This window comes from Saimiri boliviensis, chromosome 11 (genome assembly GCF_048565385.1).
Source record: "Saimiri boliviensis isolate mSaiBol1 chromosome 11, mSaiBol1.pri, whole genome shotgun sequence".
Lineage (NCBI taxonomy): Eukaryota > Metazoa > Chordata > Mammalia > Primates > Cebidae > Saimiri > Saimiri boliviensis.
This window is the reverse complement of record NC_133459.1, coordinates 86,811,202-86,828,899: the sequence shown is the minus strand read 5'-3', so window position 1 is coordinate 86,828,899 and position 17,698 is coordinate 86,811,202.

Below are 17,698 nucleotides of genomic sequence, written 5' to 3'. Positions count from 1 at the left end.
ACTCTGAAGAGAATCAGTACAGCTACGGAGAGAGGAAATAAAATAATAAACTAACAACTTGTCATCTCAGACTGAAGATCCTCTTGTCCTACTATCTTGTTGTAAGAGAATGACTTGTACACAGCAACTTGGACATTCTTCATGCTTCAAGACCAGTAAGTCTCACTGAACTCATTAGCCACCATAGTGATAGATAACAGAATAACCTTCAATTATGTGCTGGCCAAACAGGTGAGTGGTGCCAACATCTGTTGCTCTTAATAATTTAGGGAATGTAGAATCTGAGTTGGAGAAGGTGGGCTGCTCAAGTGGGATGAATATTAGCTGTACACCTGCATTCTCCCTCTAAACTCTTTTTTTTTTAACCTCTTTAGTTGGCTTAATGCAAGCACTTAGGTTGCTGGTTGGGGACCGTTTTCCAGGAAGGCCTGATTATCCTCTTGGGTCTGGTTCTTCCAGTGACCCTGGTGAAGTGCTGTCTCAAAATGCCAAAGAGGATCTGAAAGCACACTGCATCCCTACAGTTTGTTCAGGAGTGACAGTGGACTCAAACCCAGCTCCATCTTTAAATTTGAGGCAGACAATGGTCTTGTCAGATTTAATGGGTTTTTTAAATCACACTTTAAGTTCTGGGGTACATGTGCAGATCGTGCAGGATTGTTACATAGGTATACACATGCCATGGTGGTTTGCTCCATGCATCCCGTCATCTACATTAGATATTTCTCCTAATGTTATCCCTCTCTAATCCCCTCATCCCCTGGTATCCCTCCCCTAGTTCTCACACCCCCCAACAGGCCCTGGTATTTGATGTTCTTCTCCCTGTGTCCATATGTTCTCATTGTTCAACAATCGCTTATGAGTGAGAACATGTGGTGGTTGGTTTTCTGTTCTTGTGTCAGTTTGATGAGAATGATGGTTTCCAGGTTCATCCGTGTCCCTGCAAAGGACATGAATTCATCCTTTTTTATGGCTGCATAGTATTCCATGGTGCATATGTGCCACATTTTCTTTATCCATTCTATCATTGATGGGCATTTGGGTTGGTTCCAAGCAAAAACAATGGCAGCAAAAACCAAAATAGACAGACGGGATCTAATTAAACTGAAGAGCTCCTGCATAGCAAAAGAAACTGTCATTAGAGTGCACCACCAACCAGCAGAATGGGAAAATCCTTTTGCAATCTACCCATCTGACAAAGGGCTAATATGCAGAATCTACAAAGAACTTAAACAAATTTAAAAGAAAAAAACAAACAACCCCATCAAAAAGTGGCCGAAGGATATGAACAGACACTTTTCAAAAGAAGACATTTATGGAGTCAACAAATATATGAAAAAAAGCTCATCACTGGTCATTAGAGAAATGCAAATCAAAACCACATTGAGATATCATCTCACACCAGTTAGAATGGTGATCATTAAAAAATCTGGAGACAACAGATGCTGGAGAGGATGTGGAGAAATAGGAACACTTTTACACTGTTGGTGGGAGTGTAAATTAGTTCAACCATTGTGGAAGACAGTGTGGCGATTCCTCAAAGATCTAGAAATAGAAATACCATTTGTCCCTGTAACCCATTACTGGGTATATACCCAAAGAATTATAAATCATTCTATTATAAATACACATGCATGCGTATGTTCATTGTGGTGTTGTTTATGATAGCAAAGACTTACAGGTTTTATCTGTGATTTCAGTGTCCCAGCAGAGGTCAGGCGAGGGGTGGACTATTGAGAAAGGTGGTCTTATGTGCACAGTCTTTCAACCCCTGCATGACCACATAAGAGTGGCTTTGGGCCTGGGAAACTTCCCTATAGAGTGGTAAGCAGCCCTAATAGTCTTTTGATGGGCATTTTACCATGTTTGGGGGTGTCTCTCTATATTCTGGTCTTGATGGATACTCCTTTGTTCTACTTAAAGGGTACATGCCATATAACACCTGGCCACTCTCACTGCTACATCTATTCCCAATAGGGATAGAATGGGGTGCTTTACCTGTAGCACAAGAGGACTCTGTGCAGACCCCATCTCCCACTGCCCATAGGCACTGTTAAAACTGATCTTGCTCTATTTCTATGTGAGTAAAGAGTTGTTCCATCTAATACCTATGTTAGTAGTGTGTCTCTTGGCAAACCATGCAGTGGGTAGATATCTGGGGACTTCTGCTCTTGGTGGTGGGCACTGTTACACTCTTTTCTATCTTTCACTTAGTGGGACTCCTCCCCTGGAAGTGGTAACAGGTGTCACTTTCTTGACACTAATTTTATGTGCCAACTTGGCTAGCCTAATGTACTCATTTATTTGGTAAAACACCATCTAGATTTCACTATATAAGTAGTTTTTAGATGTAATTAATATTTAAACTCAAAGCAGACATTGAGTAAGGCAAGTTACCTTCGATAATGTGAGTGGGGCTCAATTCATCAGTTAATGATCTTTAAAAAGACAAAAGTTTTCTAAAGAAAAAGGTGTTCCTTTCAAGACTGCAACATAAAAATCCTGCCTGAGTTTTTAGCCCACTGCTTTGTGAATTTTGAACTGAAAGCTGCAACATCAACTCTTACCTGAACGTCCAGCCTGCAGGACTGCCCTCTGGATGTCAGACTTGCCAGCCCCACAGCTGATCCAATTCCTTAAAACAAAACTCTGTCTCTGTCTCTTTCTCTTTTTTTTCTGTCTGTACCTCCTCACTCACACACACTCTCACACACACACATACACACATGCCTGCACACACACATATGCCTCTGGAGAACACTGACTAATAGACTGTAATTATCAAAGATAATTGTATCATAGAAATAATTTGGGCAACTGTGTCATAGAAAAGGCAAGGATTTTGAGCATTCTCTATGCTGATGAAAATAAAAGATAAACCTGAAATATCTCCAGGAATTAGTTGGAAATCTGTAATTTGGAAACTTGAGGGAAGGCAATTCTTACTATAAAGTGATAGAGGCTGATCATGGGGTGTATGCCTGTAATCCCAGCACTTTGGGAGGCTGAGGAGGGAGGATAGCTTGATGTCAGGAGTTTGAAACCAGCCTGGGCAACATAGTCCCCCCATTTCAAATAAAAATAAAAACTTTTAAAAATAAATAAACAAAAGTGGTAGAGAACTTGGCCAAATTGTGTTCTAGTGCTTTGTGGAAATTAGAACTTGTGATGAACTTGGATATTTAGCGGAGGGAATTTCTAAGCAATGTGTTGAAGGTAAAGCCAGTTTCTCCTTGCTATTGTAAAATGAAAGGAGACAGATAAATGGAAGAAGAAACAACTAAGCAAATTTTTAAAAGTAGCACTTAATTATTTAGATGATTCTCAGCCTATCCAGGTAGAATGCTGTCGATACAGTGAAGAGGGGGTGGCTGGACAATCATTTGCTAAAGATATTAGGCATGTGACTCATGAATCCAATCAACCATTCTCAATAGAAGTTAGGAATAGAGATGTAGTTACTCAGAAATAATCCATAGAAGACTTTCTCAGATTGGTGCAAACCCCTGTAAATTGCACTGGAGGTCAACAAGATTTTTGAGAATTTTATCCAAGTAGAAGCACTGCTAGTCTTTAGGCTAATTGAGAGAAAGAGACAGAGACAGGATGAAATGAAGAAAGAATAACTTTGTAGAGCCAAGAATGTAGAAGCCAGTTAGGCAGCCACTGCCAACATGGGCCCAAAGAACACAGGCCCAAGGGGTAGAGCTATCTTCTCCTCTTCTCCTTGGCTCTAGAAAGAGGAGGTACCACCCAGGCCTGAGGAGGTGGGGCTGCTGCCTGGGTGGGCCTGTAGGATAAGTTCGCCACTCCAGTGGGCTCAGAGAACAGAGCATGGTGCCAAAGAAGATAATTCTCAAGCTTTAAAATCTAATGGAATTTGTCATGCTATGTTTCTGTTTAGCTTGGAACACAAGATCCCCTTCTTCTTTCTAATTTCTCTCTTCGGGAATGAGAATGTCTGTCCTTTACCTGTATCTTGGAAGGAGATAACTTGTCTGGTTTCCCAGGTCTACAGCTGGAGAGGAACATCTCTCCAACATGATTCATACCTATAGTCTTACCCATTCCTGATTGACATGAGATTTGGATTTCAAGTTGATGCTAGAATGGGTTAATACTTTTGAGGATGTTGGGTTGGGATGAATGTATTTCTTACATGAGAAGGACATGAACTTTGAGGGGCCTGAGGAAGGAATTTGGTATTTACTTATGGCAACCCTGGAAAACAATGGGCAAGGATGTTTTATTAATTTTTCATTGTTTTATAAATTTTAATGTAATCTAGTTCAAAATGCTGCCAGAATCAGAAGTCTCTTGTAATTATTTTTATTTTCTATTCAGAATAATAATAAGTAAATAATTGATATTAGAATAAAATCCAGCACCATCGCTAAAATTATAAAACAAGCCCAAGTGAAACCCTTAAGCTTACTGCCTCTTTAAACAACACATTCATCTTATAGAGACAAGGATTTCTTTCAAGTCACAGAACCATCAAAGTGAAACCTAACATGATAGAATGGCGATGATGATGATGATGACACAGTGACAAATACGAGAGTAACATGGGCTCATATTCACTAAATCATGTTTTGAGCATTTTGGGGTTGGGATTTCCATAGTTCATCTATAACATCAAAAGGCCAGGATACAAAGAGCCAAACTCACATGTGCTGAATGACAACAGAGTAAGCACTTTTAAACATGGATCACATTCAGTCATTCAATAAATGTACATTGACCACCGACCATGTTCAGGACACTAGGGAACATTAATGTCATCAGCGAAACAGCCACAGTTCTTACATGTTTTTAGTCCAGAAGACAGACATTAACAAGTTGTTGGGTCAACAAATATAATATTTTAATTTCTGATAAGCATTGTAAAGGAATAGTACAGAGCGTTACAAGTACATGCAGAAAAGTGACCTAATTTAGATTCTAAGCAGGTCAGAAATATTTCCCTGAGGAAACCAGAGTTGAGTTTTTAGTGAGTATGGTTTAGTCAGGAAAGGAAAATGAGTGCTAGTCAGAAGAATTTTCTGCAAAATTCCTGATTGGGGAATATCTTGGCATGTTTGATCCAGAGTGAAGGTTCATGAGGTGAAGCTAAGTTAGACTGGGTTTAGAGACTGACAGGCAGGAAGGAACCTGATTGCATAGAATCTTGCAGGCCACAGTGTGGAGACAGGACTTCAGCCTAAGCTCCATAGGAATATTTTTAGACTTTTGTGCCAAAAAAATGACATAATCCAATTTATGTGTGTGTGTTTTAAATCCTGAGTCTAGTGCATGGAGAATGCATGAAGACTGCCAAAAATGTTGACAAAGTGATTACATCAGCCTTGGGAAAAGGCCTGTCTTCAGCTTCTTACAATGATACACCTGTTCGTACAAATAATTTTTTAACAGCTGAGTGCCTGGCAACAACAACAACAAACAAGGAGATGCTGGAAGTCTAAAATAATGATGTTTCTCCCTTATTTCCTCCAAACTGTATGTGCTTTCAGACTTAATGTTTTAAAATGACCTCATGTAAAGGTTTTGCAGCGAGAAATGGAGCCTCTTGGGCCATTTCAAGTCGACTTTAAACAACATTTCTTGGAATATGATTCAGATGGAAACTGAAAGCAACGAAGAACTACTTACATACTAGGCTCAGTTCTAGGAAATCAATTGCTTTTCTGTTCTAGAGAAACAAAAACATGATTTAAAAAAAAATCTAAACTTGCAGCACACGCCACAAAAAATCATGCAAGGATAACTAAATCACTGTTCTGTTAGGTGCTTCTGCTAAAAGAGCTGTTTTAGGTGATCTTTATATATCACATTCTTCCACTGGGGCCACCTGTGTTTCAAGGTCCAGAAAAATTTTATATCATGTACAGCTGCTGCTTAGATGGGAACTTTCTTAGAGTCTTCAAAATGTCTATTCAATTTAAACCCTATGCTTCTGTCCTCATGTGGTACAGTTTTCCGCAGAGTTTCCAAAGCCCAGTGTCTGCACTATTTGCAGCTGTCATAACATCTGGCACGCAGTATCCTCCTCTCCTGTAGCAAAATAGCTACTGAGATAACATACTATAAAAGGCAAAGCTGAGTTTTATTATTTGAGCATTTGACTCCAACATTCTTAGAGTGGGAAATGCTCATGTTTGTAAAATCTCATGACATATCCATTGGAGCAGACAGACAGAATATAAGGATGGAAGTACTAGAATAAACATAATAACAAATTATGCCAGATTGCTTTGTCAGAGAATGTTTATTTCCTCCTAAAAGCAAAGTAGTGAGTAGGAGGAAAGAAGATAGAATGAGGAAGAGGAGAGAGTGAAGGAAGGAAGGTGAAACAAGAATATTCTTCAGTATAGTGAGAGCTTGAGGGTTCCCTCAAATTGTGATGGGCAAAGAAATGATAGGAAAAAACATGACTTCCCATATCCATATGTGCTTTTTTGATTGTCTTCTATTTGGGAGTGGGGCTACAAACGGTGCTATATCTTGCTTTCTCAGATTAAATAATTACCCCAACCATCATAAGATGAGGTCACCTTCATCATTACTGCAGAAGTCATACAGCAAGGATCAGCAATGGCCCAGCGTGTTCTCAGCCTGCCCTTGAGAGCACCCAAATATTACAAGAAAATAAAGAGAAACAATCCTCAGTTTGCTTTATTTCTTTTGGGAGGGTATGCAATTTGAGATGGTATGCTTGAGGCAGAAAATATGTTTTATTTCAGTAGGTGACTGCTATGGTTTGGATGTGGTTTCTCTCCATCAAAACTCATGTTAAAATTTGATCACCATTTTGGTAGTGTTTGGAAGTGAGGCTAGGGGGAGGTATTTAGGTCGTGGGGGCAGATCCTTCATAAATAGATTAGTGACCTCCCATTGGGGCCAGTAGATTTTCATTCTTGAAGGAGTGGATTAGTTCCCAAGGATGCAGGTTGTTAAAAAGAGTCTAGCTTCCTTGATGCTTCTCTCTTGCTTTCTCCCTCCCTCTGTGATCTCTTTGCACATACTCACCCCTGCTTCTTCTTTCTTCCATGAATGGAAGTAACATGAGGCTCTCACCAGATACATCTTTTCAATCTTGGCCTTTCCAGACACCAGAATCCTTAGCCAAATAAACATCTCTCTATTGTTTGTTAATAAAACAGGTATTTTGCTATAGCAACACAAACAGACTAAGACAGTAGCAACATCTTATTCACTAAGGCTGTGAAAGCCTCACAATCATGGCAGAAGGCAAGGAGGAGCAAGCCACATCTTATGTGGATGGCAGCAGGCAAAGAGAGAGCTTGTGCAAAGAAACTCCCATTTTTAAACCCCTCAGATCTTGTGAGACCCATTCAACTATCATGAGAACAGCACGCAAAAGACCTGCCGCTATGATTCAGTTATCTCCCACCAGGGTCCCTCCCACAACATGTGGGAATTCAAGATGAGATTTGGGTGGGGGACACAGCCAAACCGTATAATTCCACCTCTGGCCCCTCCCAAATTTCATGTCCTCACATTCAACACCAGTTATGCCTCCTCAATAATCCCCACAAAGTCTTAACTCATTTCAGCATTAACTCAAAACCCATAGTCCAAAGTCTCATCTAAGACAAAGCAAGTCCCTTCCACCTATGACCCTGTAAAATCTAAAGCAAATTAGTTACTTCCTAGATAACATGGGGGTGCAGGCATTGGGTAAATACAACCATACCAAATGGGAGAAATTGGACAAAACAAGGGGCTACAGGCCCCATACAAGTCCAAAATCTAGCAGGGCAGTCAAATCTTTTTTTTTTTTCTTTTTTTTTTTTGAGAAAAAGAATAATAAGAAAAAGAATAAAGAAGAGGAAGAAAGAGAAAGAGGAAGAGGGAGAGAGAATGGGGGTATTGCTTTGTTGCCCGGGCTAGAATGCAGTCTAAATATGGGTATGCCTATAATTGTCCTTAATAATGGAGACATGAAAGAAAATGAGGGAAGAGAGTAACAAACAAGGAGCCAACTAACATTTCGTTTAAACTTCTAAGTTGATATGATGTGGTACTGATATGAGTGTACATTTTGTGTAAAGTGGAGAGCTCTATAAATGTTAATTACATCCACTTATTCCAGGTCTGAGTTCAAGTCCTGGACATCGTTGTTAATTTTCTGTCTCATTGATCTGTCTAATATTAATGTTGAAGTCTCCCACTATTATTGTGTGGGAGTCTAAGTCTCTTTATAAGTCTTGTATGTCTGGGTATTCCTGTATCGGGTGCGTATATATTTAGGACCTTTAACTCTTCTTGTTGTTGCATTGATTCTTTTATCATTATATAATGTCCTTCTTTGCTTCTTTTGATCTTTGTTGCTTTAAATACTATTTTATCAGAGGCAAAAATTGTAACTTCTGCTTTTTATTTATTTATTTTTGCTCTCTGGTTGGTTGGTAAGTCTCTCTCCATCCCTTGTTTTGAGTCTTTGTGTATCCTTGAATGTGAGATGGGTCTGGATGTAAATTTAGAATTAATAATGCTATATTACTTTTTGGTATTTTTTAGAAAGGCTGATACTGTTTGTTCCTTTCTATGTGTAGTGGTTCTTTCAGAAGCTCTTGTAAAGCAGGCCTGGTGGTGATGAATTCTCTGAGTGCTTGCTTGTTCACAAAAAACTTTATTTTTCCTTCACTTATGAAGCTTAGTTTGGCTGGATGTGAAATTCTTGGTTGAAAATTCTTTTCTTTAAGGATGTTGAATATTGGTCCCCACTCTCCTCTGCCCTGCAGGGTCTCCACTGAGAGATCTGCTGTAAGTCTGATAGGCTTCCCCCCGTGGGCAACCCGACCTTTCTCTCTGGCTGCCCTTAGTATTTTCTCCTTCATTTCAACCCTGGTGAATCTGACGATTATGTGCCTTGGAGTTGCTCTTCTTGAGGAATATCTTTGTGGTGTTCTCTGTATTACCTGGAGTTGAATATTATCCTGCCTTACTAAGTTGGGAAAATTTTCCTGAATAATATCCTGAAGCATATTTTCCAGCTTGGATTCATTCTCTTCGTCACATTCAGGTACACCTATCAAGCGTAGATCAGGTCTTTTCACATAGTCCCATATTTCTTGGAGACTTTGCTCATTCCTTTTTATCCTTTTTTCTCTAATCTTGTCTTCTAGTTTTATTTCATTGAGTTGGTCTTCGACCTCTGATATCCTTTCTTCTGCTTGATCAATTTAGCTGTTAAAACTTGTGCATACTTCACGTAGTTCTTGTATTGTGTTTTTCAGCTCCATCAATTCACTTATTTTCCTCTCTAAATTTTGTATTCTTGTTGACATTTCGTCAAACCGTTTTTCAAAGTTCTTAGTTTCTTTAGATTGTGTTAGAACAAGTTCTTTTAATTCACAGGAGTTTCTCATTATCCACGTTTTGAAGCCTGCTTCTGTAATTGGAACACACTCGTTCTCCATCAAGCCTTGTTTCGTTGCTGATGAGGAACTGGGATCCCCTGCTGAGGAAGAGGCGTTTTGATCTTGGGTATTCTCAGTCTTTTTTGACTGTTTTCTTCCCTTCGTTGTAGATTTATCCATCTGTGGTCTTTATAATTACCGTCTTTGTAATTGGGTTTCTGAGTGGACGTCCAACTTATTGATTCTCAGCGCCGAAATCTGAGCAACCCACTGCGCCGACTAAATCAGCGGCATTAAGATTGATGGTGCTTTTCTGACTCTGCACCAAGAACCGACACTCAGAGGCGCCGGCAAAACCGCCTCGCCGGTCACAAGAGTCGCGCTGGCAACCCGTGGGGCTCCTCCGCTGGGAATCTCCTGGTGCGTGAGCAACAAGAATTCATGTGAAGGTGTGGCGTCCTCTCATTCTTTGCGTTTTCTCTGGGAGCTACAATCCTGAGCTGCTAGTGATCAGCCATCTTGGATCTCTCTCCAGGGCAGTCAAATCTTAAAGTTCCAAAATGGTAACCTTTGACTTCATGTCTCACATCCAGGTCATGCTGATGGAAGAAGTGGGTTCCCATGGTCTTGGGCAACTCTACCCCTGTGGCTTTGCAGGGTACAGCCTCCCTACCAGCTACCTTCATGGGCTGACATTGAGTATCTGAAACTTTTCCAGGCATATGATGCAAGCTGTCAGTGTATCTACCATTCTGGGGGCTGGAGGATGGTGGCCCTCTTCTTACAGCTCCACTAGGTAGTACCCTAGTAGGGACTCTGTGTGGGGGCTCCAACCCCACATTTCCCTTCCACATTGCCCTAGCAGAGGTTCTCCATGAGAGCCCCAACCTTGCAGCAAACTTCTGCCTGGACATACAGGCATTTCCTTACATCCTCTGAAATCTAGGCAGAGGTTCCCAAAACCCAATTCTTGACTTCTGTGCACTGACAGGCTCAACAGTACACAGAAGCTGCCAAGGCTTGAGGCTTACATCCTCTGAAGCCACAGCCTGAGCTCCATATTGGCCCCTTTCAGCTATGGCTGGAGCAGCTGGGATTCAGGGCACCAAGTCCTTAGGCTACACACAGCATGGGGACCCCAGGCCTGGCCCAGGAACACACTTTTTCCTCCTAGGCTTCAAGGTCTGTGATGGGAGGGGCTTCCGTGAAGACCTCTGGCATGCCCTGGAGATATTTTCCCCACTGTCTTAGGGATTAACATTCAGCTCCACATTATTTATGCAAATTTATGCATCTGGCCTGAATTTCTCCTCAGAATATGGGATTTTCTTTTCTATCATATTGTCAGGCTGCAATTTTTTTCTGAACTTTTATGCTCTTCATCCCCTGTAAAACTGAATGTCTTTAGTGGCACCCAAGTCACCTCTTGAATACTTTGCTGCTTAGAAATTTCTTCCACCAGGTACCCTAAATCTTCTCTCTCAAGTCCAAAGTTCCACAAATCTCTAGGGCAGGAGCAAAATACCACCCATCTCTTTGCTAAAACATAACAAGAATCACCTTTGCTCCAGTTCCCAACAGGCTCCTCATCTCCATCTGAGACCACCTGAGCCTGGATTTCATTGTCCATATTGCCATCAGCATTTTGAGCAAAGCCATTCAACAAGTTGCTATGAAGTTCCAAACTTGGTACAGCAATCATAACATTGTGTTCAGAGAAGAATTCAGGGCCAGGGCTCCAGTCCTTCGGAGGTGGGCCAGCATGAAACTAGCCAAGCTAGGGCCAAGTACAAAGATGTGGTGAGAAGCTGAGATGCCTTTGCCAGTATATGGATTCAGAAATGGGGAACACGGAAGCCAAGTCATAAGATGTGGCTACTCACTGGGTTATAGGAGTTCAGGAATGAGGTAGGAGTCAACTTGTTGATCTTGCAGAACTATAGTGTGTTGGCCTTCAGAGGCTGAAGTGTTGTCTACAAGTCACAGTATACTTTGAGAACAAATGGTGGCCTGAGAAAGAGACTGGGGCCAACTGATCCCACTAGAGAAAGTTCAGTTGTGGAAGGGAACACAGTGAATCAGCAGAACAGGGCTTCTCAGTGAGACCACCTACTTCAATATCCCCTTTTGCAGACAAGGAAACTTAAACACTAAATAGACATTTTCTAAGAAAAAAATATTTTTAGCATATGTAACATATTTCCAAATACATTATCAGGAGTTACTTAGGTTTTATCATACATTTACTGCCATCAATAGTGATCATATGTTTTTGTATTTCTCTGTCAAAATGTCATACATCATAAGCTTTGTGAGTTCTTCATTATTAGGAAAAGTCTTTATTTTGCATGTATCTACAAATGGCAATTTTTTTTTAATGTAAAATTCAGCCAGGTGTGGTGGCTCATGCTTGTAATTACAGCACTTTGGGAGGCTGAGTGGGAGGATCACCTGAGCTCGGGAGTTTGAGACCAGCCTGGTCAACATGGCAAAACCTTGTCTCTACTAAAAATACAAAAATTATCCAGGCATGGTGGTGTGTACCTGTAATCCCAGCTACTAGGGAGGCTGAGGCAGGAGAATTGCTTGAACCTGGGAGGCAGAGGCTGCGGTGAGCTGAGATAGCACCACTACACTCCAGCTTGGGTGACAGAGCAAGACTCCATCTCAAAATAATAATAATAAAATACAATAACTTTCTACATCACCAGATCACTTCTATAACATTTTTTCTATAGTGTTAGGGATGAGAAGTTTGATACTCCTTACACTATAAGTAAATAGCAGTCCACTGAAAAACTATTAATTATTTTTGGACTTTGAAAACTGCACCAGGATAGATATAAATATTCATCTTTTAAGATAATGTTCTTATGATATTCTCTAATTACTTTTTAGAATCATTTTGCTTCTATTCCTCCATCTGGAACTCCTATAAGGCAGATAATGCACCTCCTGAATTTATTCTCTGTGTGTTTTCTTGCGTGGTGTGCCTATATTCATTTGCTATGCTTTTGAGGAGAATTTCTTGATCTAATTTTCTTAACATTAATCAGTTTTGAGCAGCTTGGTTTAGGTGCACAACACTGTACTAGTGAACTGTGGTCAGTAGGGAGATGATCTGTTAGAGTTAGTTTTTGAATCAAGTCTCCATCTTGACTTTGTGTTGTATTTTACAAATATTGAATAGACCATAGGTTATTTGTTCACTCACCTGCTTGTTAATTCATTTAAACAGTATTTATTAAGTATCTGTTTTATGCTGTGTATCATTTGAAGTACTAGAGATAATAGTAATGAACAAAGCAGATACAAAGACCCATCACATGAAACTTTCTAAAGGAGCTGCAGAGGACATAAATAAATAAATAAATCAGTAAAATACATCAGATGATAATAAGTGCTATGGAAAGAAGAAGGAAGAAATAAAAATTTGGGTCAGAGGAAGACAGAAGTTTATGAATTTGAGTGTTCATACACAATACTACACACCATTGATGTTTGGGGAAAAGTTTGAAAGAAGAGAGTGAGTAGCAGTATATATCTGAAGGAAGAGCTTCGTAAGTACTACAAATAGCATGTGCAACATCTTGGACTGAGATCATCTTTGTCCTGTGAAGGAATAGCAAGAAGGCCGCAACATGGAGCAGGAGGGGAGGTGCAGAAGAGGTTAGGTTGCCTGGTGGTTGCTGCTACTGCGGTTTAATCACTTGAAAAAACAAGCGATGCCCTGTGCTCTAAAAGGTTAAAATCAGCTCTAGTTTCTTATTGTGGTCAAGGTAAATTATACTTGCCTGTGCTCTGGTTACATATTGCTACTTATAAATACATCAAAATTTAGTGGCTTGAAACAAAAATTATTTTATTGTAGTTATATAATACGGTGTTATGCATACAGTGATTTCACTACTGTGTCAGTCAGAAACTCGGGTTAGGCTTGACTGGGTGATGCTTTAGCTCCCAATGGTTCCAGCTGCAGACACTGTGGTATTTAGTTAACAGATGCACTGATCTGGAGGGGTCAGGATTGCCTCACTTATGTGTCTGTGGCCTTGACAATGGTTAGGGGCTTGAGCCCATTTGTGAATGTCAACTAAAGTGCAGACATTTGGTCTTGTCTCTGCAGCATGATAGTCTTAGGGTAGTTGGACTTCTTACATGGCAGATTAGGGACCCCCAAGGAACATTCTTAGCTTATTATTATCTTTTACCATGGCTTTTCAGGCAATTAACAAATGTCAGCTGACTCTAACATCCTTATAATTACCAAAGACCCATGCTGTTCAAGTCCCACAGCATAACCCATGCGTCATTTTCCACTTCATCTCATTCCAGTTCACCTACATGTAGGAAGTTACCACCTTTCCACTTATTGCTGCCAGTATAGACTACGGATCTTTGGCCAATTAGTGATCCACTCTAAAATGCCAACATGCAGTTTCTAGGAAGTCAGGTCAAATACATCCAGCCTATCCACACTAGGCAACAGTTGGGAAATTTCCATTGTTATCTAGCTTAGTCACTTAATTTCATTTTCAGTTTCTGTTTCCTATAGAGAATTTTTAAAAATCCCCCTGTCTGTTAGTTCATATTTTGTATTCAGATAGTCTACTTTCCAGAGCAGAAAACAAAGGGGTGTGGAGTTGCTTGCCAGGATCTCCATTACCACCTTTCTTTTTCTGTGTTCTCCCAAATTCAGAGCCTGAGAGAAAGGCCTGACTAAAAAGAGTTCTCATTAGAAAAATGATTCTAAGAGAAAATATAAAGGAACAGGATAGAGGATCATGAAATTAAAACAAGGAAGGAGGACAGACCAACAAAATAATGCTGTTGATTTGGTCACCACTGTGGGTGACTGCTATTCCATTTCACCACAGGTTTCTAAAACATGTTATGAGAGGCACATCAGAATGGAACACACAGAAAACAAAAAGGAAAAGCCTTTCCTCATTGGCTCCTGTTTTGCATAATAACTTTCTCACAATTCTGTGTTGTATGTGAAAAGGTGTTGAACAAGTTCTTGCTGGCATGCTAATTGCAGAAGCATCAAAAATATAAAGCCAGTGATGCCTGTGCAAAGCTGCTGAAATGGTGATATCAACAGAGGATATAAGAAGATATGAGGCCAGTGGAATTTTCAAATTTTTACAAGAGGTTTTTAATACACCTGAGAACCTAACACCGGGCATAAAATTATCTGACTGTTCTAATTTCAGTGTTTGGGTTTTCCTATTTTTTTTTGTCTGAAAATATCTTTATTTTTAGTTTTAATATTAATTAATTTTTACAATAGTTAGAATTTTAGTTTTTTTTTTATTTATAAAATGCTATTTGTATAGAGTTAGGGAGTACAAATGCAGGTTTCTTATATGCCTATATTGTGTAGTGATGGAATCTTGGCTCTTACTTTATCCATCACCTATATAGTGAACATTGTGCCCAATAGGTAATTTTTCCACCCTCGCCCCACTTCTACCCACCTATCTTCTATAGTTTCCAATGTCTATTATTTATGGAAACCAAATTGAAATATATTGCCACTGCAGCTAGGGATGGCCCCCAAATATATCACTGTGAAATGTTCTCTGTGGACAGATTTTAAATCGTTAACAGGTAAGAAAATTTGTGCAAAGGAAAAAGTGGCCTGAAGTAAGGCTATATACAGAATCCTGAGCAGTGGAGACTGATTTATGTAGTTGGCCTTGGCTTAGAAGGAGCACAACTGTAGGATCAGATATTAAGAAGTTTATAGGTAAATCTCTGGGCGTGGGTGTTTAAAGTGTGCGGATCTTTATGTCTTAAATCAATGTCAACCAGAGAATATAGGTTTTAGAGAGACACTGAACAACCAGGTGGCTAAAAATACTCATCCAGTAGATCTGAGCCAGCCTTTATCCTCAGTTACCCAGTGTTTGCACAGAATAGATACGGCGGCAGGAATGAAAACTTTGCATGGACTCATCAACCTGGGCTCCCTTTCACCAAGGCAGTCTCAGTACACATTAAATATTATATTGGCCCAAAGACAACAAAAATTGACATTGAGCCTTCAGTATGTCACCACCCTTCAAGAAGATCAACCAGACCACTAGATGTCAAGGTAATCACATCAGTCTTTTTGCACCCTGGAGGAGGCCGTTTTTTGTTTGTTTGTTTGTTTGTTTTAACAGAAGTTGATATAAATTCTGGGTATGGATATTCCTTGTTTAGAGTGGTTTGCCCAGCATCTATTGAAGGACTTGTGCTGTCTGTTGAAATGTCATAAAATCCTACTAAACATCAGCTTAGAGAAAGTTTTGAAAGTTTTGACTTTATACTAAAGAGGCACAACAGTGCAAATGTAACCATGGAATCCACTAGTCCTTATACATTATTGAAAAGCTGCCAGCCTAACAGACATTGGAATGGCCAGTAGAGATGAAGCTAAGATACACTGTGGGGTTGGGGATTGCCACTCAGTAGGCAGCATGTAATTGTGTAACTAAAGGGTATTTTATGCTAGCTAGAATATATGAGCCTGGGAGCCAAAGCTGAGTTAAAGTAGGAGTATTCTCCATTGAATCACTTGTGAATTTGTGATCCGTTGTCTAGTCTGCTGGACTTGAGGGTCAGTTTTCAGGGTGATGTTAAGCAGTTTTTCTACCAGTGATCATAATAAAGTTCTACTAAATCTGAAACTACAACTGCCACCTGGTCATTTTATGAATTTCATGTTTGTAGACAAACCGGCAGTCAGTGAAAAGGATTGATCTACTGGCAAGCTTAAATGATTATGGTTTCTGTGAGGAAATAGTATGTAATGGACGCAGGGAAGAGTATGGCTGGCACTCAAAGGATTCTCTGGGATACTCTTGGTGCTCCCATGGCCTGTTAAGATGTATTGACAGTAACCAAGGCCTTATTGAAGCACAGAAATAGGTTTTCTTGTTTCTCAAGAATGAAGTATCGTGTCTCTCCACTGAGAAGGCAACCTAGACAAGCAGAACTGCCAAATAAGCCAAACCTAGAATGGATAATAGAGGGAAAGATCTTGAATATCAATTATGATCATAAAATTAGGTGTAGCAGAGAGGACCACAGCTTAAACTTTCCAATTGTGTATATATTAAAATAAAAATAATTAAAAAAAAAAACCTAATGACCAGCCACAAAACTGAAAAAGCCATTAAGGAAAGCTTGAACTTTGCATAAAATAGAGGCAATATGGATGGGACTCCCATAGCATCTGTGAAGGCCATCTCCCCTCGTCACTCACCCTTGCACATTCCAATGGCATCTCACTGCAAACATCAGAGATCCTTCATCTAAGGATTTTCTCTCAGCCCACACATGGGCCAAGTCAGGAGTGCAAGGGAGTTATGCTTTCAGGACCAGTTCCTACTCAGAAGTGAAAGGAAGTTGGAAGAAATGTACCCTAGGTTTCTAAGCCATCCAAGAGGGAAATTGGAGACAGGTTTTACATTGTTTCCTAGAGTCACCTGAGGAGATCTGAGCTCCTGTTCTCACAGCAAAACCTGCTAGATATGTTCCCAGTCACTGGTTTTGTTCCATTCCAGTTTTCACTTTCCTGCTCTCCTATCTGGCTTCTTATGAGCACCTTCCAAATAAATATCCCTTGCTCACAAATCCTTGTCTAGGCACTAAACCACCAAAAATACAGCCAAACAGCCACTCTGTTCATTGTAAGATAGAGAAAACTGTCTTGTAGGATTGAAATCAGGATACTATGAGATATTTAGGGTCCAGATCTTAGAATCTATTTATTAAAAAGGAACAATGATTATGATTATGATTATGATTATTCACTCAGCAAATACAAAAGTCTATAATAAAGTGCTCAGGTTTCAACCTTAAGATCCATTTATTAGTAGCTCTGTGATTTTGGGGAAGTTACTAAATGTTTCTGTGCTCCAGCTCTTGTAAAATTGGGAGGAAACATTTGTTGGAAAAATTAAAATAGGGGAATCCACACAAAGTAGTGAAAGCTGTGCAGGGGACATTACAAATGTCTAATAAATAATATCCTTGTTATCATTCACTGTGTACTAAGTGCCAAAAACTTTGTCCTTGCCTGTGAGTTAAAGTTCTCAGGTATTGAGCCTACTGTGCAAGTAATAAACTTAGTCCTGTGTGAGTGGATGTAACATTTCACAACATTAGACTTCAAAAATCCTAAGAGCTTTATCCCTGACCTACTGCCAAACTGGCAATTAATGTCAACATATTTCAAGCTAGCTTTGAAATACCACATACTTTGAACAATTGTGAAAGATTTCAAAGTTCTGTTTAGTAACAACATGCAGTTTCTAGAA